Here is a 26,690-nt window from a genome sequence, read left to right on the forward strand (position 1 = left end):
TATTTCTACATCCCATAGACTTTCCCAGCCATTTCAGTTTTTCTCCCACAGTTCTAACACTTCTGAAAAACCACTACAACGCCCACCCGGAACAGTATATAAAGCTAAACGAACCGTTCACTGGGTACTTAACCGTACGAAAATCCTTATTATTTACCAGATTTTAAAGGGAAAGAAATGTGAAAAAAATATTTCTACATCCCATGGCCTTTCCCAGCCATTTAAATTTTTCTCCCACTGGTCTAACACTGCCGAAAAACCATTACAACGCCCACCCAGAACAATATATAAAGCTAAACGAACTGTTCACTGGGTAATTAACCGTACCAAAATCCCTATTATTTACCAAATTTAAAGTGAATGAAATGTGAAAAAAGTATTTCTACATCCCATTGCCTTTCCCAGCCACTGCAGTTTTTCTCCCACTGGTCTAACACTTCCGAAAAACCAATAGAACGCCCACCCGGAACAATATATAAAGCTAAACGAACCATTCACTGGGTACTTAACCGTACCAAAATCCCTATTTATTTCCCAGTTTTAAAGAGGAAAGAAATGTAAAAAAAAAATTTCTACATCCCATGGCCTTTCCCAACCATGTAAAATTTTCTCCCACAGGTCAAATACTTCCGAGAAACCAATATAACGCCCACCCGGAACAATATATAAAGCTAAACGAACCGTTCACTGGTTACTTATCCTTCCGAAAATCCCTATTTATTTACCTGTTTTTCCAAGGAAATAAAATGTGAAAAAAATATTTCTACATCCCATGGCATTTCCCAACCATTTAAATTTTTCTCCCACAGGTCTAACACTTCCGAAAAACCAATACAAGGCCCACCCGGAACAATATATAAAGCTAAACGAACCGTTCACTGGGTACTTATACATACGAAAATCCCTATTTATTTACCTGTATTTACAAGGAAATAAAATGTGAAAAAAACAATTCTATATCCCATGGCCTATCTCAACCATATAAATGTTTCTCCCACAGGTCTAACACTTCTGAAAAACCAACAGAACGCCCACTTGGAACAATATATAAAGCTAAACGAAACGTTCACTGGGTACTTATCCGTCCTAAAATCCTTATTAATTACCAGATTTTAAAGGAAAAGAAATGTGACAAAAATATTTCTACATCCCATGGCCATAACTAGCCACTTCAGTTTTTCTCCCACAGGTTTAACACTTCTGAAAAACCAATACAACGCCCATCCGGAACAATATATAAAGCTAAACGAACCGTTCACGGGGTACTTATTCGTACGAAAATCCCGATTTATTTACCTGTTTTTACAAGGAAATAAAATTTGAAAAAATATTTCTACATCCCATGGCCTTTCCTAGCCACTTCAGTTTTTCTACCACAGGTCTAACACTTCCGAAAAACCAATACAACGCCCACCCGGAACAATATATAAAGCTAAACGAACCGTTCACTGGTTACTTATCCGTACGAAAATCCCTATCATTTACCAGTTTTTAAAGGAAAAGAAATGTGAAAAAAATATTTCTACATCCCATGGCCTTTCCCAGCCATTTCAGTTTTTCTCCCACAGTTCTAACACTTCTGAAAAACCACTACAACGCCCACCCGGAACAGTATATAAAGCCAAACGAACCGTTCACTGGGTACTTAACCGTACCAAAGTCCCTATTATTAACCAATTTTAAAGGGAATGAAATGTGAAAAAAGTATTTCTACATCCCATGGCCTTTCCCAGCCACTGCGGTTTTTCTCCCACAGGTCTAACACTGCCGAAAAACCAATACAACGCCCACCCGGAACAATTTATAAAGCTAAACGAACCGTTCACTGGGTAGTTATCCGTACGAAAATCCTTATTATTTACCAGATTTTAAAGGGAAAGAAATGTGAAAAAAATATTTCTACATACCATGGCCATAACCAGCCACTTCAGTTTTTCTCCCACAGGTTTAACACTTCCGAAAAACCAATACAACGCCCATACGGAACAATATATAAAGCTAAACGAACCGTTCACGGGGTACTTATCCGTACGAAAATCCCGATTTATTTACCTGTTTTTACAAGGAAATAATATTTGAAAAAATATTTCTACATCCCATGGCCTTTCCTAGCCACTTCAGTTTTTCTACCGCAGGTCTAACACTTCCGAAAAACCAATACAACGCCCACCCGGAACAATATATAAAGCTAAACGAACGGTTCACTGGGTACTTATACGTACGAAAATCCCTATTTATTTACCAGTTTTACAAGGAAATAAAATGTGAAAAAAACAATTCTATATCCCATGGCCTATCTCAACCATTTAAATGTTTCTCCCACAGGTCTAACACTTCTGAAAAACCAATAGAATGCCCACCTGGAACAATATATAAAGCTAAACGAACCGTTCACTCGGTATTTAATCGTACCAAAATCCCTATTTATTTACCAGTTTTTAAAAGGAATGAAATGTGAAAAGAATATTTCTACATCCCATGGCCTTTCCCAACCATTTAAATTTTTCTTCCACAGGTCTAACACTTCCGAAAAACCAATCCAAGGCCCACCCGGAACAATATATAAAGCTAAACGAACCGTTCACTGGTTACTTATCCGTATGAAAATCCCTGTCATTTACCAGTTTTTAAAGGAAAAGAAATGTGAAAAAAATATTTCTACATCCCATAGACTTTCCCAGCCATTTCAGTTTTTCTCCCACAGTTCTAACACTTCTGAAAAACCACTACAACGCCCACCCGGAACAGTATATAAAGCTAAACGAACCGTTCACTGGGTACTTAACCGTACGAAAATCCTTATTATTTACCAGATTTTAAAGGGAAAGAAATGTGAAAAAAATATTTCTACATTCCATGGCCTTTCCCAGCCATTTAAATTTTTCTCCCACTGGTCTAACACTGCCGAAAAACCATTACAACGCCCACCCGGAACAATATATAAAGCTAAACGAACTGTTCACTGGGTACTTAACCGTACCAAAATCCCTATTATTTACCAAATTTAAAGTGAATGAAATGTGAAAAAAGTATTTCTACATCCCATTGCCTTTCCCAGCCACTGCAGTTTTTCTCCCACTGGTCTAACACTTCCGAAAAACCAATAGAACGCCCACCTGGAACAATATATAAAGCTAAACGAACCATTCACTGGGTACTTAACCGTACCAAAATCCCTATTTATTTCCCAGTTTTAAAGAGGAAAGTAATATAAAAAAAAAATTTCTACATCCCATGGCCTTTCCCAACCATTTCAGTTTTTCTCCCACAGTTCTAACACTTCTGAAAAACCACTACAACGCCCACCCGGAACAGTATATAAAGCCAAACGAACCGTTCACTGGGTACTTAACCGTACCAAAGTCCCTATTATTAACCAATTTTAAAGGGAATGAAATGTGAAAAAAGTATTTCTACATCCCATGGCCTTTCCCAGCCACTGCGGTTTTTCTCCCACAGGTCTAACACTGCCGAAAAACCAATACAACGCCCACCCGGAACAATATATAAAGCTAAACGAACCGTTCACTGGGTAGTTATCCGTACGAAAATCCTTATTATTTACCAGATTTTAAAGGGAAAGAAATGTGAAAAAAATATTTCTACATCCCATGGCCATAACCAGCCACTTCAGTTTTTCTCCCACAGGTTTAACACTTCCGAAAAACCAATAGAACGCCCACCCGGAACAATATATAAAGCTAAACGAACCATTCACTGGGTACTTAACCGTACCAAAATCTCTAATTATTTCCCAGTTTTAAAGAGGAAAGAAATGTAAAAAAAAAATTTCTACATCCCATGGCCTTTCCCAACCATGTAAAATTTTCTCCCACAGGTCAAACACTTCCGAAAAACAAATATAACGCCCACCCGGAACAATATATAAAGCTAAACGAACCGTTCACTGGTTACTTATCCTTCTGAAAATCCCTATTCATTTACCTGTTTTTCCAAGGAAATAAAATGTGAAAAAAATATTTCTACATCCCATGGCATTTCCCAACCATTTAAATTTTTCTCCCACAGGTCTAACACTTCCGAAAAACCAATACAAGGCCCACCCGGAACAATATATAAAGCTAAACGAACCGTTCACTGGTTACTTATCCGTACGAAAATCCCTATCATTTACCAGTTTTTAAAGGAAAAGAAATGTGAAAAAAATATTTCTACATCCCATGGCCTTTCCCAGCCATTTCAGTTTTTCTCCCACAGTTCTAACACTTCTGAAAAACCACTACAACGCCCACCCGGAACAGTATATAAAACCAAACGAACCGTTCACTGGGTACTTAACCGTACCAAAGTCCCTATTATTAACCAATTTTAAAGGGAATGAAATGTGAAAAAAGTATTTCTACATCCCATGGCCTTTCCCAGCCACCCCGGTTTTTCTCCGACAGGTCTAACACTGCCGAAAAACCAATACAACGCCCACCCGGAACAATATATAAAGCTAAACGAACCATTCACTGGGTAGTTATCCGTACGAAAATCCTTATTATTTACCAGATTTCAAAGGGAAAGAAATGTGAAAAAAATATTTCTACATACCATGGCCATAACCAGCCACTTCAGTTTTTCTCCCACAGGTTTAACACTTCCGAAAAACCAATACAACGCCCATACGGAACAATATATAAAGCTAAACGAACCGTTCACGGGGTACTTATCCGTACGAAAATCCCGATTTATTTACCTGTTTTTACAAGGAAATAAAATTTGAAAAAATATTTCTACATCCCATGGCCTTTCCTAGCCACTTCAGTTTTTGTACCGCAGGTCTAACACTTCCGAAAAACCAATAGAATGCCCACCTGGAACAATATATAAAGCTAAACGAACCGTTCACTCGGTATTTAATCGTACCAAAATCCCTATTTATTTACCAGTTTTTAAAAGGAATGAAATGTGAAAAGAATATTTCTACATCCCATGGCCTTTCCCAGCCACTTCAGTTTTTCTCCCACAGGTCTAACACTTCCAAAAAACCAATAGAACGCCAACCCGGAATAATATAAAAAGCTAAACGAAACGTTCACTGGGTACTTATACGTACGAAAATCCCTATTTATTTACCAGTTTTACAAGGAAATAAAATGTGAAAAAAACAATTCTATATCCCATGGCCTATCTCAACCATTTAAATGTTTCTCCCACAGGTCTAACACTTTTGAAAAACCAATAGAATGCCCACCTGGAACAATATATAAAGCTAAACGAACCGTTCACTCGGTATTTAATCATACCAAAATCCCTATTTATTTACCAGTTTTTAAAAGGAATGAAATGTGAAAAGAATATTTCTACATCCCATGGCCTTTCCCAACCATTTAAATTTTTCTCCCACAGGTCTAACACTTCCGAAAAACCAATACAAGGCCCACCCGGAACAATATATAAAGCTAAACGAACGGTTCACTGGGTACTTATACGTACGAAAATCCCTATTTATTTACCAGTTTTACAAGGAAATAAAATGTGAAAAAAACAATTCTATATCCCATGGCCTATCTCAACCATTTAAATGTTTCTCCCACAGGTCTAACACTTCTGAAAAACCAATAGAATGCCCACCTGGAACAATATATAAAGCTAAACGAACCGTTCACTCGGTATTTAATCGTACCAAAATCCCTATTTATTTACCAGTTTTTAAAAGGAATGAAATGTGAAAAGAATATTTCTACATCCCATGGCCTTTCCCAGCCACTTCAGTTTTTCTCCCACAGGTCTAACACTTCCAAAAAACCAATAGAACGCCAACCCGGAATAATATAAAAAGCTAAACGAAACGTTCACTGGGTACTTATCCGTACGAAAATCCCTATTGATTTACCAGTTTTTACAAGGAAATAAAATGTGAAAAAAATATTTCTACATCCCATGGCTTTTCCCAGCCACTTCCGTTTTTCTCCCACAGGTCTAACACTGCCGAAAAACCATTACAACGACCACCCGGAACAATATATAAAGCTAAACGAACCGTTCACTGGGTACTTAACCGTACCAAAATCCCTATTATTTACCAAATTTAAAGTGAATGAAATGTGAAAAAAGTATTTCTACATCCCATTGCCTTTCCCAGCCACTGCAGTTTTTCTCCCACTGGTCTAACACTTCCGAAAAACCAATAGAACGCCCACCCGGAACAATATATAAAGCTAAACGAACCATTCACTGGGTACTTAACCGTACCAAAATCCCTATTTATTTCCCAGTTTTAAAGAGGAAAGAAATGTAAAAAAAAAATTTCTACATCCCATGGCGTTTCCCAACCATGTAAAATTTTCTCCCACAGGTCAAACACTTCCGAGAAACCAATATAACGCCCACCCGGAACAATATATAAAGCTAAACGAACCGTTCACTGGTTACTTATCCTTCCGAAAATCCCTATTTATTTACCTGTTTTTCCAAGGAAATAAAATGTGAAAAAAATATTTCTACATCCCATGGCATTCCCCAACCATTTAAATTTTTCTCCCACAAGTCTAACACTTCCGAAAAACCAATACAAGGCCCAGCCGGAACAATATATAAAGCTAAACGAACCGTTCACTGGGTAGTTATCCGTACGAAAATCCTTATTATTTACCAGATTTTAAAGGGAAAGAAATGTGAAAAAAATATTTCTACATCCCATGGCCATAACCAGCCACTTCAGTTTTTCTCCCACAGGTTTAACACTTCCGAAAAAACCCAAAAGAACGCCCACCCGGAACAATATATAAAGCTAAACGAACCGTTCACTGGTTACTTATCCTTCCGAAAATCCCTATTTATTTACCTGTTTTTCCAAGGAAATAAAATGTGAAAAAAACAATTCTATATCCCATGGCCTATCTCAACCATATAAATGTTTCTCCCACAGGTCTAACACTTCTGAAAAACCAACAGAACGCCCACTTGGAACAATATATAAAGCTAAACGAAACGTTCACTGGGTACTTATCCGTCCTAAAATCCTTATTAATTACCAGATTTTAAAGGAAAAGAAATGTGAAAAAAATATTTCTACATCCCATGGCCATAACTAGCCACTTCAGTTTTTCTCCCACAGGTTTAACACTTCTGAAAAACCAATACAACGCCCATCCGGAACAATATATAAAGCTAAACGAACCGTTCACGGGGTACTTATTCGTACGAAAATCCCGATTTATTTACCTGTTTTTACAAGGAAATAAAATTTGAAAAAATATTTCTACATCCCATGGCCTTTCCTAGCCACTTCAGTTTTTCTACCACAGGTCTAACACTTCCGAAAAACCAATACAACGCCCACCCGGAACAATATATAAAGCTAAACGAACCGTTCACTGGTTACTTATCTGTACGAAAATCCCTATCATTTACCAGTTTTTAAAGGAAAAGAAATGTGAAAAAAATATTTCTACATCCCATGGCCTTTCCCAGCCATTTCAGTTTTTCTCCCACAGTTCTAACACTTCTGAAAAACCACTACAACGCCCACCCGGAACAGTATATAAAGCCAAACGAACCGTTCACTGGGTACTTAACCGTACCAAAGTCCCTATTATTAACCAATTTTAAAGGGAATGAAATGTGAAAAAAGTATTTCTACATCCCATGGCCTTTCCCAGCCACTGCGGTTTTTCTCCCACAGGTCTAACACTGCCGAAAAACCAATACAACGCCCACCCGGAACAATTTATAAAGCTAAACGAACCGTTCACTGGGTAGTTATCCGTACGAAAATCCTTATTATTTACCAGATTTTAAAGGGAAAGAAATGTGAAAAAAATATTTCTACATACCATGGCCATAACCAGCCACTTCAGTTTTTCTCCCACAGGTTTAACACTTCCGAAAAACCAATACAACGCCCATACGGAACAATATATAAAGCTAAACGAACCGTTCACGGGGTACTTATCCGTACGAAAATCCCGATTTATTTACCTGTTTTTACAAGGAAATAATATTTGAAAAAATATTTCTACATCCCATGGCCTTTCCTAGCCACTTCAGTTTTTCTACCGCAGGTCTAACACTTCCGAAAAACCAATACAGCGCCCACCCGGAACAATATATAAAGCTAAACGAACGGTTCACTGGGTACTTATACGTACAAAAATCCCTATTTATTTACCAGTTTTACAAGGAAATAAAATGTGAAAAAAACAATTCTATATCCCATGGCCTATCTCAACCATTTAAATGTTTCTCCCACAGGTCTAACACTTCTGAAAAACCAATAGAATGCCCACCTGGAACAATATATAAAGCTAAACGAACCGTTCACTCGGTATTTAATCGTACCAAAATCCCTATTTATTTACCAGTTTTTAAAAGGAATGAAATGTGAAAAGAATATTTCTACATCCCATGGCCTTTCCCAACCATTTAAATTTTTCTTCCACAGGTCTAACACTTCCGAAAAACCAATCCAAGGCCCACCCGGAACAATATATAAAGCTAAACGAACCGTTCACTGGTTACTTATCCGTATGAAAATCCCTGTCATTTACCAGTTTTTAAAGGAAAAGAAATGTGAAAAAAATATTTCTACATCCCATAGACTTTCCCAGCCATTTCAGTTTTTCTCCCACAGTTCTAACACTTCTGAAAAACCACTACAACGCCCACCCGGAACAGTATATAAAGCTAAACGAACCGTTCACTGGGTACTTAACCGTACGAAAATCCTTATTATTTACCAGATTTTAAAGGGAAAGAAATGTGAAAAAAATATTTCTACATCCCATGGCCTTTCCCAGCCATTTAAATTTTTCTCCCACTGGTCTAACACTGCCGAAAAACCATTACAACGCCCACCCGGAACAATATATAAAGCTAAACGAACTGTTCACTGGGTACTTAACCGTACCAAAATCCCTATTATTTACCAAATTTAAAGTGAATGAAATGTGAAAAAAGTATTTCTACATCCCATTGCCTTTCCCAGCCACTGCAGTTTTTCTCCCACTGGTCTAACACTTCCGAAAAACCAATAGAACGCCCACCTGGAACAATATATAAAGCTAAACGAACCATTCACTGGGTACTTAACCGTACCAAAATCCCTATTTATTTCCCAGTTTTAAAGAGGAAAGTAATATAAAAAAAAAATTTCTACATCCCATGGCCTTTCCCAACCATTTCAGTTTTTCTCCCACAGTTCTAACACTTCTGAAAAACCACTACAACGCCCACCCGGAACAGTATATAAAGCCAAACGAACCGTTCACTGGGTACTTAACCGTACCAAAGTCCCTATTATTAACCAATTTTAAAGGGAATGAAATGTGAAAAAAGTATTTCTACATCCCATGGCCTTTCCCAGCCACTGCGGTTTTTCTCCCACAGGTCTAACACTGCCGAAAAACCAATACAACGCCCACCCGGAACAATATATAAAGCTAAACGAACCGTTCACTGGGTAGTTATCCGTACGAAAATCCTTATTATTTACCAGATTTTAAAGGGAAAGAAATGTGAAAAAAATATTTCTACATCCCATGGCCATAACCAGCCACTTCAGTTTTTCTCCCACAGGTTTAACACTTCCGAAAAACCAATAGAACGCCCACCCGGAACAATATATAAAGCTAAACGAACCATTCACTGGGTACTTAACCGTACCAAAATCTCTAATTATTTCCCAGTTTTAAAGAGGAAAGAAATGTAAAAAAAAAATTTCTACATCCCATGGCCTTTCCCAACCATGTAAAATTTTCTCCCACAGGTCAAACACTTCCGAAAAACAAATATAACGCCCACCCGGAACAATATATAAAGCTAAACGAACCGTTCACTGGTTACTTATCCTTCTGAAAATCCCTATTTATTTACCTGTTTTTCCAAGGAAATAAAATGTGAAAAAAATATTTCTACATCCCATGGCATTTCCCAACCATTTAAATTTTTCTCCCACAGGTCTAACACTTCCGAAAAACCAATACAAGGCCCACCCGGAACAATATATAAAGCTAAACGAACCGTTCACTGGTTACTTATCCGTACGAAAATCCCTATCATTTACCAGTTTTTAAAGGAAAAGAAATGTGAAAAAAATATTTCTACATCCCATGGCCTTTCCCAGCCATTTCAGTTTTTCTCCCACAGTTCTAACACTTCTGAAAAACCACTACAACGCCCACCCGGAACAGTATATAAAACCAAACGAACCGTTCACTGGGTACTTAACCGTACCAAAGTCCCTATTATTAACCAATTTTAAAGGGAATGAAATGTGAAAAAAGTATTTCTACATCCCATGGCCTTTCCCAGCCACCCCGGTTTTTCTCCGACAGGTCTAACACTGCCGAAAAACCAATACAACGCCCACCCGGAACAATATATAAAGCTAAACGAACCATTCACTGGGTAGTTATCCGTACGAAAATCCTTATTATTTACCAGATTTCAAAGGGAAAGAAATGTGAAAAAAATATTTCTACATACCATGGCCATAACCAGCCACTTCAGTTTTTCTCCCACAGGTTTAACACTTCCGAAAAACCAATACAACGCCCATACGGAACAATATATAAAGCTAAACGAACCGTTCACGGGGTACTTATCCGTACGAAAATCCCGATTTATTTACCTGTTTTTACAAGGAAATAAAATTTGAAAAAATATTTCTACATCCCATGGCCTTTCCTAGCCACTTCAGTTTTTGTACCGCAGGTCTAACACTTCCGAAAAACCAATAGAATGCCCACCTGGAACAATATATAAAGCTAAACGAACCGTTCACTCGGTATTTAATCGTACCAAAATCCCTATTTATTTACCAGTTTTTAAAAGGAATGAAATGTGAAAAGAATATTTCTACATCCCATGGCCTTTCCCAGCCACTTCAGTTTTTCTCCCACAGGTCTAACACTTCCAAAAAACCAATAGAACGCCAACCCGGAATAATATAAAAAGCTAAACGAAACGTTCACTGGGTACTTATACGTACGAAAATCCCTATTTATTTACCAGTTTTACAAGGAAATAAAATGTGAAAAAAACAATTCTATATCCCATGGCCTATCTCAACCATTTAAATGTTTCTCCCACAGGTCTAACACTTTTGAAAAACCAATAGAATGCCCACCTGGAACAATATATAAAGCTAAACGAACCGTTCACTCGGTATTTAATCGTACCAAAATCCCTATTTATTTACCAGTTTTTAAAAGGAATGAAATGTGAAAAGAATATTTCTACATCCCATGGCCTTTCCCAACCATTTAAATTTTTCTCCCACAGGTCTAACACTTCCGAAAAACCAATACAAGGCCCACCCGGAACAATATATAAAGCTAAACGAACGGTTCACTGGGTACTTATACGTACGAAAATCCCTATTTATTTACCAGTTTTACAAGGAAATAAAATGTGAAAAAAACAATTCTATATCCCATGGCCTATCTCAACTATTTAAATGTTTCTCCCACAGGTCTAACACTTCTGAAAAACCAATAGAATGCCCACCTGGAACAATATATAAAGCTAAACGAACCGTTCACTCGGTATTTAATCGTACCAAAATCCCTATTTATTTACCAGTTTTTAAAAGGAATGAAATGTGAAAAGAATATTTCTACATCCCATGGCCTTTCCCAGCCACTTCAGTTTTTCTCCCACAGGTCTAACACTTCCAAAAAACCAATAGAACGCCAACCCGGAATAATATAAAAAGCTAAACGAAACGTTCACTGGGTACTTATCCGTACGAAAATCCCTATTGATTTACCAGTTTTTACAAGGAAATAAAATGTGAAAAAAATATTTCTACATCCCATGGCTTTTCCCAGCCACTTCCGTTTTTCTCCCACAGGTCTAACACTTCCGAAAAACCAATACAACGCCCTCCCGGAACAATATATAAAGCTAAACGAACCATTCACTGGGTACTTAGACGTAAGAAAATCCCTATTGATTTACCTGTTTTTACAAGGAAATAAAATGTGAAAAAAACAATTCTACATCCCATGGCCTATCTCAACCATTTAAATTTTTCTCCCACAGGTCTAACACTGCCGAAAAACCATTACAACGACCACCCGGAACAATATATAAAGCTAAACGAACCATTCACTGGGTACTTAGACGTAAGAAAATCCCTATTTATTTCCCAGTTTTAAAGAGGAAAGAAATGTAAAAAAAAAATTTCTACATCCCATGGCGTTTCCCAACCATGTAAAATTTTCTCCCACAGGTCAAACACTTCCGAGAAACCAATATAACGCCCACCCGGAACAATATATAAAGCTAAACGAACCGTTCACTGGTTACTTATCCTTCCGAAAATCCCTATTTATTTACCTGTTTTTCCAAGGAAATAAAATGTGAAAAAAATATTTCTACATCCCATGGCATTCCCCAACCATTTAAATTTTTCTCCCACAAGTCTAACACTTCCGAAAAACCAATACAAGGCCCAGCCGGAACAATATATAAAGCTAAACGAACCGTTCACTGGGTAGTTATCCGTACGAAAATCCTTATTATTTACCAGATTTTAAAGGGAAAGAAATGTGAAAAAAATATTTCTACATCCCATGGCCATAACCAGCCACTTCAGTTTTTCTCCCACAGGTTTAACACTTCCGAAAAACCAATAGAACGCCCACCCGGAACAATATATAAAGCTAAACGAACCGTTCACTGGTTACTTATCCTTCCGAAAATCCCTATTTATTTACCTGTTTTTCCAAGGAAATAAAATGTGAAAAAAATATTTCTACATCCCATGCCATTTCCCAACCATTTAAATTTTTCTCCCACAGGTCTAACACTTCCGAAAAACCAATACAAGGCCCACCCGGAACAATATATAAAGCTAAACAGACGGTTCACTGGGTACTTATACGTACGAAAATCCCTATTTATTTACCTGTTTTTACAAGGAAATAAAATGTGAAAAATACAATTCTATATCCCATGGCCTTTCCTAGCCACTTCAGTTTTTCTACCGCAGGTCTAACACTTCCGAAAAACCAATACAACGCCCACCCGGAACAATATATAAAGCTAAACGAACGGTTCACTGGGTACTTATACGTACGAAAATCCCTATTTATTTACCAGTTTTACAAGGAAATAAAATCTGAAAAAAACAATTCTATATCCCATGGCCTATCTCAACCATTTAAATGTTTCTCCCACAGGTCTAACACTTCTGAAAAACCAATAGAATGCCCACCTGGAACAATATATAAAGCTAAACGAACCGTTCACTCGGTATTTAATCGTACCAAAATCCCTATTTATTTACCAGTTTTTAAAAGGAATGAAATGTGAAAAGAATATTTCTACATCCCATGGCCTTTCCCAACCATTTAAATTTTTCTCCCACAGGTCTAACACTTCCGAAAAACCAATACAAGGCCCACCCGGAACAATATATAAAGCTAAACGAACGGTTCACTGGGTACTTATACGTACGAAAATCCCTATTTATTTACCTGTTTTACAAGGAAATAAAATGTGAAAAAAACAATTCTATATCCCATGGCCTATCTCAACCATTTAAATGTTTCTCCCACAGGTCTAACACTTCTGAAAAACCAACAGAACGCCCACCCGGAACAATATATAAAGCTAAACGAACCGTTCACTGGGTACTTATCCGTCCGAAAATCCTTATTATTTACCAGATTTTAAAGGAAAAGAAATGTGAAAAAAATATTTCTACATCCCATGGCCATAACTAGCCACTTCAGTTTTTCTCCCACAGGTTTAACACTTCTGAAAAACCAATACAACGCCCATCCGGAACAATATATAAAGCTAAACGAACCGTTCACGGGGTACTTATCCCTACGAAAATCCCGATTTATTTAACTGTTTTTAAAAGGAAATAAAATTTGAAAAAATATTTCTACATCCCATGGCCTTTCCCAGCCATTTAAATGTTTCTCCCACAGGTCTAACACTTCCGAAAAACCAATACAACGCCCACCCGGAACAATATATAAAGCTAAACGAACCGTTCACTGGTTACTTATCCGTACGAAAATCCCTATTTATTTCCCAGTTTTAAAGAGGAAAGAAATGTAAAAAAAAAATTTCTACATCCCATGGCCTTTCCCAAACATGTAAAATTTTCTCCCACAGGTCAAACACTTCCGAGAAACCAATATAACGCCCACCCGGAACAATATATAAAGCTAAACGAACCGTTCACTGGTTACTTATCCTTCCGAAAATCCCTATTTATTTACCTGTTTTTCCAAGGAAATAAAATGTGAAAAAATATTTCTACATCCCATGGCCTTTCCTAGCCACTTCAGTTTTTTTCCCACAGGTTTAACACTTCCGAAAAACCAATACAATGCCCACCCGGAACAATATATAAAGCTAAACGAACCGTTCACTGGGTATTTAACCGTACCAAAATCCCTATTGATTTACAAGTTTTTAAAAGGAAATAAATGTGAAAAAAATATTTCTACATCCCATGGCATTTCCCAACAATTTAAATTTTTCTCCCACAGGTCTAACACTTCCGAAAAACCAATACAAGGCCCACCCGGAACAATATATAAAGCTAAACGAACGGTTCACTGGGTACTTATACATACGAAAATCCCTATTTATTTACCTGTTTTTACAAGGAAATAAAATGTGAAAAAAACAATTCTATATCCCATGGCCTATCTCAACCATTTAAATGTTTCTCCCACAGGTCTAACACTTCTGAAAAACCAACAGAACGCCCACTTGGAACAATATATAAAGCTAAACGAAACGTCCACTGGGTACTTATCCGTCCGAAAATCCTTATTATTTACCAGATTTTAAAGGAAAAGAAATGTGAAAAAATATTTCTACATCCCATTGCCATAACTAGCCACTTCAGTTTTTCTCCCACAGGTTTAACACTTCTGAAAAACCAATACAACGCCCATCCGGAACAATATATAAAGCTAAACGAACCGTTCACGGGGTACTTATCCGTACGAAAATCCCGATTTATTTACCTGTTTTTACAAGGAAATAAAATTTGAAAAAATATTTCTACATCCCATGGCCTTTCCTAGCCACTTCAGTTTTTCTACCACAGGTCTAACACTTCCGAAAAACCAATACAACGCCCACCCGGAACAATATATAAAGCTAAACAGACGGTTCACTGGGTACTTATACGTACGAAAATCCCTATTTATTTACCTGTTTTTACAAGGAAATAAAATGTGAAAAATACAATTCTATATCCCATGGCCTTTCCTAGCCACTTCAGTTTTTCTACCGCAGGTCTAACACTTCCGAAAAACCAATACAACGCCCACCCGGAACAATATATAAAGCTAAACGAACGGTTCACTGGGTACTTATACGTACGAAAATCCCTATTTATTTACCAGTTTTACAAGGAAATAAAATGTGAAAAAAACAATTCTATATCCCATGGCCTATCTCAACCATTTAAATGTTTCTCCCACAGGTCTAACACTTCTGAAAAACCAATAGAATGCCCACCTGGAACAATATATAAAGCTAAACGAACCGTTCACTCGGTATTTAATCGTACCAAAATCCCTATTTATTTACCAGTTTTTAAAAGGAATGAAATGTGAAAAGAATATTTCTACATCCCATGGCCTTTCCCAACCATTTAAATTTTTCTCCCACAGGTCTAACACTTCCGAAAAACCAATACAAGGCCCACCCGGAACAATATATAAAGCTAAACGAACGGTTCACTGGGTACTTATACGTACGAAAATCCCTATTTATTTACCTGTTTTACAAGGAAATAAAATGTGAAAAAAACAATTCTATATCCCATGGCCTATCTCAACCATTTAAATGTTTCTCCCACAGGTCTAACACTTCTGAAAAACCAACAGAACGCCCACCCGGAACAATATATAAAGCTAAACGAACCGTTCACTGGGTACTTATCCGTCCGAAAATCCTTATTATTTACCAGATTTTAAAGGAAAAGAAATGTGAAAAAAATATTTCTACATCCCATGGCCATAACTAGCCACTTCAGTTTTTCTCCCACAGGTTTAACACTTCTGAAAAACCAATACAACGCCCATCCGGAACAATATATAAAGCTAAACGAACCGTTCACGGGGTACTTATCCCTACGAAAATCCCGATTTATTTAACTGTTTTTAAAAGGAAATAAAATTTGAAAAAATATTTCTACATCCCATGGCCTTTCCCAGCCATTTAAATGTTTCTCCCACAGGTCTAACACTTCCGAAAAACCAATACAACGCCCACCCGGAACAATATATAAAGCTAAACGAACCGTTCACTGGTTACTTATCCGTACGAAAATCCCTATTTATTTCCCAGTTTTAAAGAGGAAAGAAATGTAAAAAAAAAATTTCTACATCCCATGGCCTTTCCCAAACATGTAAAATTTTCTCCCACAGGTCAAACACTTCCGAGAAACCAATATAACGCCCACCCGGAACAATATATAAAGCTAAACGAACCGTTCACTGGTTACTTATCCTTCCGAAAATCCCTATTTATTTACCTGTTTTTCCAAGGAAATAAAATGTGAAAAAATATTTCTACATCCCATGGCCTTTCCTAGCCACTTCAGTTTTTTTCCCACAGGTTTAACACTTCCGAAAAACCAATACAATGCCCACCCGGAACAATATATAAAGCTAAACGAACCGTTCACTGGGTATTTAACCGTACCAAAATCCCTATTGATTTACAAGTTTTTAAAAGGAAATAAATGTGAAAAAAATATTTCTACATCCCATGGCATTTCCCAACAATTTAAATTTTTCTCCCACAGGTCTAACACTTCCGAAAAACCAATACAAGGCCCACCCGGAACAATATATAAAGCTAAACGAACGGTTCACTGGGTACTTATACATACGAAAATCCCTATTTATTTACCTGTTTTTACAAGGAAATAAAATGTGAAAAAAACAATTCTATATCCCATGGCCTATCTCAACCATTTAAATGTTTCTCCCACAGGTCTAACACTTCTGAAAAACCAACAGAACGCCCACTTGGAACAATATATAAAGCTAAACGAAACGTCCACTGGGTACTTATCCGTCCGAAAATCCTTATTATTTACCAGATTTTAAAGGAAAAGAAATGTGAAAAAATATTTCTACATCCCATTGCCATAACTAGCCACTTCAGTTTTTCTCCCACAGGTTTAACACTTCTGAAAAACCAATACAACGCCCATCCGGAACAATATATAAAGCTAAACGAACCGTTCACGGGGTACTTATCCGTACGAAAATCCCGATTTATTTACCTGTTTTTACAAGGAAATAAAATTTGAAAAAATATTTCTACATCCCATGGCCTTTCCTAGCCACTTCAGTTTTTCTACCACAGGTCTAACACTTCCGAAAAACCAATACAACGCCCACCGGGAACAATATATAAAGTAAACGAACCGTTCACTGGTTACTTATCCGTAAGAAAATCCCTATCATTTACCAGTTTTTAAAGGAAAAGAAATGTGAAAAAAATATTTCTACATCCCATGGCCTTTCCCAGCCATTTCAGTTTTTCTCCCACAGTTCTAACACTTCTGAAAAACCACTACAACGCCCACCCGGAACAGTATATAAAGCCAAACGAACCGTTCACTGGGTACTTAACCGTACCAAAGTCCCTATTATTAACCAATTTTAAAGGAAATGAAATGTGAAAAATGTATTTCTACATCCCATGGCCTTTCCCAGCCACTGCGGTTTTTCTCCCACAGGTCTAACACTGCCGAAAAACCAATACAACGCCCACCCGGAACAATATATAAAGCTAAACGAACCGTTCACTGGGTAGTTATCCGTACGAAAATCCTTATTATTTACCAGATTTTAAAGGGAAAGAAATGTGAAAAAAATATTTCTACATACCATGGCCACTTCAGTTTTTCTCCCACAGGTTTAACACTTCCGAAAAACCAATACAACGCCCATACGGAACAATATATAAAGCTAAACGAACCGTTCACGGGGTACTTATCCGTACGAAAATCCCGATTTATTTACCTGTTTTTACAAGGAAATAAAATTTGAAAAAATATTTCTACATCCCATGGCCTTTCCTAGCCACTTCAGTTTTTCTACCGCAGGTCTAACACTTCCGAAAAACCAATACAACGCCCACCCGGAACAATATATAAAGCTAAACGAACGGTTCACTGGGTACTTATACGTACGAAAATCCCTATTTATTTACCAGTTTTACAAGGAAATAAAATGTGAAAAAAACAATTCTATATCCCATGGCCTATCTCAACCATTTAAATGTTTCTCCCACAGGTCTAACACTTCTGAAAAACCAATAGAATGCCCATATAAAGCTAAACGAACCGTTCACTCGGTATTTAATCGTACCAAAATCCCTATTTATTTACCAGTTTTTAAAAGGAATGAAATGTGAAAAGAATATTTCTACATCCCATGGCCTTTCCCAACCATTTAAATTTTTCTCCCACAGGTCTAACACTTCCGAAAAACCAATACAAGGCCCACCCGGAACAATATATAAAGCTAAACGAACGGTTCACTGGGTACTTATACGTACGAAAATCCCTATTTATTTACCAGTTTTACAAGGAAATAAAATGTGAAAAAAACAATTCTATATCCCATGGCCTATCTCAACCATTTAAATGTTTCTCCCACAGGTCTAACACTTCTGAAAAACCAATAGAATGCCCACCTGGAACAATATATAAAGCTAAACGAACCGTTCACTCGGTATTTAATCGTACCAAAATCCCTATTTATTTACTAGTTTTTAAAAGGAATGAAATGTGAAAAAATATTTCTACATCCCATGGCCTTTCCCAACCATTTAAATTTTTCTCCCACAGGTCTAACACTTCCGAAAAACCAATACAAGGCCCACCCGGAACAATATATAAAGCTAAACGAACGGTTCACTGGGTATTTATACGTACGAAAATCCCTATTTATTTACCAGTTTTACAAGGAAATAAAATGTGAAAAAAACAATTCTATATCCCATGGCCTATCTCAACCATTTAAATGTTTCTCCCACAGGTCTAACACTTCTGAAAAACCAATAGAATGCCCACCTGGAACAATATATAAAGCTAAACGAACCGTTCACTCGGTATTTAATCGTACCAAAATCCCTATTTATTTACCAGTTTTTAAAAGGAATGAAATGTGAAAAGAATATTTCTACATCCCATGGCCTTTCCCAGCCACTTCAGTTTTTCTCCCACAGGTCTAACACTTCCAAAAAACCAATAGAACGCCAACCCGGAATAATATAAAAAGCTAAACGAAACGTTCACTGGGTACTTATCCGTACGAAAATCCCGATTTATTTACCTGTTTTTACAAGGAAATAAAATTTGAAAAAATATTTCTACATCCCATGGCCTTTCCTAGCCACTTCAGTTTTTCTACCACAGGTCTAACACTTCCGAAAAACCAATACAACGACCACCCGGAACAATATATAAAGCTAAACGAACCGTTCACTGGTTACTTATCCGTACGAAAATCCCTATTGATTTACAAGTTTTTAAAAGGAAATAAATGTGAAAAAAATATTTCTTCATCCCATTGCCTTTCCCAACAATTTAAATTTTTCTCCCACAGGTCTAACACTTCCGAAAAACCAATACAAGGCCCACCCGGAACAATATATAAAGCTAAACGAACGGTTCACTGGGTTCTTATACATACGAAAATCCCTATTTATTTACCTGTTTTTTTTTTTTTTTTTAATAGAAAGTTTTTATTTTATTTTCCAGAGTTAAAAACAGTGAGATACATGCAATCTACATTGTTAATACAGAAAAGGAGAGCTATACTCTTCATTTGATACACTTGGTTCCCCATTTTTAATCCCTTTTGTAAATAGTTCAGGTAAGGGCCCCATTATTCTTGAAAGGCCTCTTAGTGTCAGTTTGGCTATCTTGGTAAGATCAGCTAGTTTATTCACCCAGTCTTCTGTCGGAGTTAGTTCTTACGTTTTCCATTTCTTGGCCAATTCTAGTTTTGTTGCCGTCGTCGCATAGTAGAAGAAGCTCTGTATGTGGGTTAGGAAGCACTGTGGAAAAACATTTTGGTTCCCTGTTTCAATCTTACAAACCCTCTTCTCTCCATTTAAGATTATAGACTGGCTACAATATTATGGACTTTTACCCAAAGCTTACAGACTTTTTATAGACTTTTTCACGTTTGCACCACATTTAAAAAGAGAAGTCTACTTTGTTACCATCATTTCAACATTTGTTTGCATAGTTTCTGATAATTTTAACAATCATAAACAGCTTATACTTAACATAGTCCTAGAGCCCTCCACATTTTCACTAGAAAAGGGGAAAAAGGAGAAAAAAAAAAAATAAGCCTACTTAGTTGTACGGAAAGGAGAGAAACAAATATATATAAGTATACATTGTTAATACCAAAAATAATAAAATGGAGTCTTCATTAATTAATAAAAAAGATTTTTCGTTAGTTATATATACACCTCCTCAGCTAGAAACCTTCCTTTAGTTATGCTTTAAATTTAAGCTAAAAGTCACTACACAGATATGCTAGATAATTCAAATTCAGCTATCATAGGAAATCTAAAACCCCACACTATAATGTAAGCCCATTCCATTAGGTGTCTCCTTTTAGTTATGCTTTGATTTTGGGCTGGTAGCCACTGCGAAATTAGGTTTAATAATACAAATTCAGCTTACTTAAAAGATCTTAGATCCCAGATTAACTTCTTAACTAGTTATAATGCCTATATGACTACATAAAGGAGGTAAAAGAGGAAAGGAATTTCGACCACTGTATTGCATTTCCATTCCCCAAGCTTCTTAGGGAGGTCTCATTTCGAGGCTTATTACGTCTTGTGGCTCCCGTTGGCTAATGTTCTGTCCTATTGGTCTTTGGCTGGGAAAGTATAGTTGTAGTCTTTCCCTCGGAGTATACATCGATAAATCTTGAAGCAGTTGTACCTCCTGGACTCCAATATCAGTACAGATGTTTTTCCATGAAGCTCCTTTCAATCGATTGCTTTCACCGCAGATCCATATGTCTTTCTTGTGTATTGTTGCTTTGGAGTGGCTGTATATCTTCTCAGGTAGGGTGTCCTTATCTGAGCTGCAAGACTCTGACATCCCCTTTTCCATCTCCATAATTTCAGATTCCTCTTCTGCTGGTAATTTTCCATCTTGTTTAGAGCTATCATCAGCCACTACTATTGGTTCATCATTCCTGTTAGAGACTTCTTCCTTAATGCCTTTGAACTCCATAAGCATATTTTTAAGTGAACCATTTAAAGATTCTTTCAGGTCTTGTGTTTGTTTGTCTAGAAGATATGCAAATTTTTTAAACGAAAACATGTTCCAAGTTTGGAATTTTGTTAGACTAAATCAATTATGCATATGTTGTTTCCAAAATATATTTGCAATTTTGCAAATAGCCAGTAGAGGTCCTACAGAGTCCTAACGAAAGCAACAGTCTGTTTTTAATTAAAGGAATGTCTCTAAAGCTTCGTTCTCGCGAGATTCCACGGCTCTAATCTCTCTTATCTTCGAAGACAAAAAAACAGATATAATAAGAACTGTTACTTATTAGTTTGAGTTGATTTTCTTCTGCTTAGAAAAGAAAATTAGCCTGCCTCAAAATGAGGTGGCATCAAGCAGAGCCAGAAACGGGGGGAAAAGTAAAGACGGAGAAGCGAAAAAGCACTTGCATCTCTGCGTTGATTAATGACTCAGTATCTTGAAATCTGGCAACTTCACCCCCTTCAGTAGTAACAAACAGTCCTGTCACTCTGTCACTCTGGCTTGTTTGGATTAGCGAGAGCAACTCTCCACGCCGAGAGTTCATTCCAGGGAAGAAGGTGCCGAGGGAAACCCCACTCACTGTTTGCAGGCTCGATCTGATGTCTGCCAGATGTTTTCACTCCGGAGTTGTGGTGAGTCGAAGGTCTTGCTGGGAGGTATCCAATTAGCTTTGTAGATTAAAATAAGCTTTGTAGATTGCAGAGTTGAAAAAGGAAGAAAAGGAAAAAAGATTTTAAGATGGCGGACGGCGCTTGCTGGACCCTGTGCACACTGAGCTTACGTTCCAGTGGGAGATTAATTTCCCTGCGGAACAGAGAGGCCCCAGAGATTCACAAGGAATTCCTGAGAAGATTTATGGGTGGGTTAGCGTACCCAAAACCCAATTCTGTCAATCACAGCAGCGATTGACCCTCAGTGGAACAGGAGCTCGAAGTATTCGAGCTATCCAAGTGCCATGGCTCCGCCTTCTCCTATTTACCTGTTTTTACAAGGAAATAAAATGTGAAAAAACAATTCTATATCCCATGGCCTATCTCAACCATTTAAATGTTTCTCCCACAGGTCCAACACTTCTGAAAAACCAACAGAACGCCCACTTGGAACAATATATAAAGCTAAACGAAACGTTCACTGGGTACTTATCCGTCCGAAAATCCTTATTATTTACCAGATTTTAAAGGAAAAGAAATGTGAAAAAAATATTTCTACATCCCATGGCCATAACTAGCCACTTCAGTTTTTCTCCCACAGGTTTAACACTTCTGAAAAACCAATACAACGCCCATCCGGAACAATATATAAAGCTAAACGAACCGTTCACGGGGTACTTATCCGTACGAAAATCCCGATTTATTTACCTGTTTTTACAAGGAAATAAAATTTGAAAAAATATTTCTACATCCCATGGCCTTTCCTAGCCACTTCAGTTTTTCTACCACAGTTCTAACACTTCCGAAAAACCAATACAACGCCCACCCGGAACAATATATAAAGCTAAACGAACCGTTCACTGGTTACTTATCCGTACGAAAATCCCTATCATTTACCAGTTTTTAAAGGAAAAGAAATGTGAAAAAAATATTTCTACATCCCATGGCCTTTCCCAGCCATTTCAGTTTTTCTCCCACAGTTCTAACACTTCCGAAAAACCACTACAACGCCCACCCGGAACAGTATATAAAGCCAAACGAACCGTTCACTGGGTACTTAACCGTACCAAAGTCCCTATTATTAACCAATTTTAAAGGGAATGAAATGTGAAAAAAGTATTTCTACATCCCATGGCCTTTCCCAGCCACTGCGGTTTTTCTCCCACAGGTCTAACACTGCCGAAAAACCAATACAACGCCCACCCGGAACAATATATAAAGCTAAACGAACCGTTCACTGGGTAGTTATCCGTACGAAAATCCTTATTATTTACCAGATTTTAAAGGGAAAGAAATGAGAAAAAAATATTTCTACATACCATGGCCATAACCAGCCACTTCAGTTTTTCTCCCACAGGTTTAACACTTCCGAAAAACCAATACAACGCCCATACGGAACAATATATAAAGCTAAACGAACCGTTCACGGGGTACATATCCGTACGAAAATCCCGATTTATTTACCTGTTTTTACAAGGAAATAAAATTTGAAAAAATATTTCTACATCCCATGGCCTTTCCTAGCCACTTCAGTTTTTCTACCGCAGGTCTAACACTTCCGAAAAACCAATACAACGCCCACCCGGAACAATATATAAAGCTAAACGAACGGTTCACTGGGTACTTATCCGTACGAAAATCCCTATTTATTTACCAGTTTTACAAGGAAATAAAATGTGAAAAAAACAATTCTATATCCCATGGCCTATCTCAACCATTTAAATGTTTCTCCCACAGGTCTAACACTTCTGAAAAACCAATAGAATGCCCACCTGGAACAATATATAAAGCTAAACGAACCGTTCACTCGGTATTTAATCGTACCAAAATCCCTATTTATTTACCAGTTTTTAAAAGGAATGAAATGTGAAAAGAATATTTCTACATCCCATGGCCTTTCCCAACCATTTAAATTTTTCTCCCACAGGTCTAACACTTCCGAAAAACCAATACAAGGCCCACCCGGAACAATATATAAAGCTAAACGAACGGTTCACTGGGTACTTATACGTACGAAAATCCCTATTTATTTACCAGTTTTACAAGGAAATAAAATGTGAAAAAAACAATTCTATATCCCATGGCCTATCTCAACCATTTAAATGTTTCTCCCACAGGTCTAACACTTCTGAAAAACCAATAGAATTCCCACCTGGAACAATATATAAAGCTAAACGAACCGTTCACTCGGTATTTAATCGTACCAAAATCCCTATTTATTTACCAGTTTTTAAAAGGAATGAAATGTGAAAAGAATATTTCTACATCCCATGGCCTTTCCCAACCATTTAAATTTTTCTCCCACAGGTCTAACACTTCCGAAAAACCAATACAAGGCCCACCCGGAACAATATATAAAGCAAAACGAACGGTTCACTGGGTACTTATACGTACGAAAATCCCTATTTATTTACCAGTTTTACAAGGAAATAAAATGTGAAAAAAACAATTCTATATCCCATGGCCTATCTCAACCATTTAAATGTTTCTCCAACAGGTCTAACACTTCTGAAAAACCAATAGAATGCCCACCTGGAACAATATATAAAGCTAAACGAACCGTTCACTCGGTATTTAATCGTACCAAAATCCCTATTTATTTACCAGTTTTTAAAAGGAATGAAATGTGAAAAGAATATTTCTACATCCCATGGCCTTTCCCAGCCACTTCAGTTTTTCTCCCACAGGTCTAACACTTCCAAAAAACCAATAGAACGCCAACCCAGAATAATATAAAAAGCTAAACGAAACGTTCACTGGGTACTTATCCGTACGAAAATCCCTATTGATTTACCAGTTTTTACAAGGAAATAAAATGTGAAAAAAATATTTCTACATCCCATGGCCTTTCCCAGCCACTTCCGTTTTTCTCCCACAGGTCTAACACTTCCGAAAAACCAATACAACATCCTCCCGGAACAATATATAAAGCTAAACGAACCGTTCACTGGGTACTTATCCGTACAAAAAGCCCTATTGATTTACCTGTTTTTACAAGGAAGTAAAATGTGAAAAAAAATATTTCTACATCCCATGGCCTTTACCATCCATTTAAATTTTTCTCTTAGCGGTCTAACACTTCCGAAAAACAAATACAACGCCCATCCGGAACAATATATAAAGCTAAACGAACCGTTCACTGGGTACTTATCCGTACGAAAATCCCTATTGATTTACCTGTTTTTACAAGGAAATAAAATGTGAAAAAAATATTTCTACATCCCATGGCCTTTTCCAGCCATTTAAACTTTTCTCTTACAGGTCTAACACTTCCGAAAAACCAATACAACGGCCACCCTGAACAATATATAAAGCTAAACGAACCGTTCACTGGGCACTTATCCGTACAAAAATCCCTATTGATTTTCCTGTTTTTACAAGGAAATAAAATGTGAAAAAAATATTTCTACATCCCATGGCCTTTCCCAACCATTTAAACTATTCTCTTACAGGTCTAACACTTCCGAAAAACCAATACAACGTCCTCCCGGAACAATATATAAAGCTAAACGAACCGTTCACTGGGTACTTATCCGTACGAAAATCCCTATTGATTTACCTATTTTTACAAGAAAGTAAAATGTGAAAAAAATATTTCTACATCCCATGACCTTTCCCAGCCATTTAAATTTTTCTCTTACAGGTCTAACACTTGCGAAAAACCAATACAACGCCCACCCGGAAAAATATATAAAGCTAAACGAACCGTTCACTGGGTACTTATCCGTGCGAAAAGCCCTATTGATTTACCTGTTTTTACAAGGAAGTAAAATGTGAAAAAATATTTCTACATCCCATGGCCTTTCCCAACCATTTAAACTTTTCTCTTACAGGTCTAACACTTCCGAAAAACCAATACAACGGCCACCCGGAACAATATATAAAGCTAAACGAACCGTTCACTGGGCACTTATCCGTACAAAAATCCCTATTGATTTTCCTGTTTTTACAAGGAAATAAAATGTGAAAAAAATATTTCTACATCCCATGGCCTTTCCCAACCATTTAAACTTTTCTCTTACAGGTCTAACTCTTCCGAAAAACCAATACAACGTCCTCCCGGAACAATATATAAAGCTAAACGAACCGTTCACTGGGTACTTATCCGTACGAAAATCCCTATTGATTTACCTGTTTTTACAAGAAAGTAAAATGTGAAAAAAATATTTCTACATCCCATGACCTTTCCCAGCCATTTAAATTTTTCTCTTACAGGTCTAACACTTGCGAAAAACCAATACAACGCCCACCCGGAAAAATATATAAAGCTAAACGAACCGTTCACTGGGTACTTATCCGTGCAAAAAGCCCTATTGATTTACCTGTTTTTACAAGGAAGTAAAATGTGAAAAAATATTTCTACATCCCATGGCCTTTCCCAACCATTTAAACTTTTCTCTTACAGGTCTAACACTTCCGAAAAACCAATACAACGGCCACCCGGAACAATATATAAAGCTAAACGAACCGTTCACTGGGCACTTATCCGTACAAAAATCCCTATTGATTTTCCTGTTTTTACAAGGAAATAAAATGTGAAAAAAATATTTCTACATCCCATGGCCTTTCCCAACCATTTAAACTTTTCTCTTACAGGTCTAACACTTCCGAAAAACCAATACAACGTCCTCCCGGAACAATATATAAAGCTAAACGAACCGTTCACTGGGTACTTATCCGTACTAAAATCCCTGTTGATTTACCTGTTTTTACAAGGAAGTAAAATGTGAAAAAAATATTTCTACATCCCATGACCTTTCCCAGCCATTTAAATTTTTCTCTTA

This window comes from Paroedura picta, chromosome 4, assembly GCF_049243985.1.
Source record: "Paroedura picta isolate Pp20150507F chromosome 4, Ppicta_v3.0, whole genome shotgun sequence".
NCBI lineage: Eukaryota > Metazoa > Chordata > Lepidosauria > Squamata > Gekkonidae > Paroedura > Paroedura picta.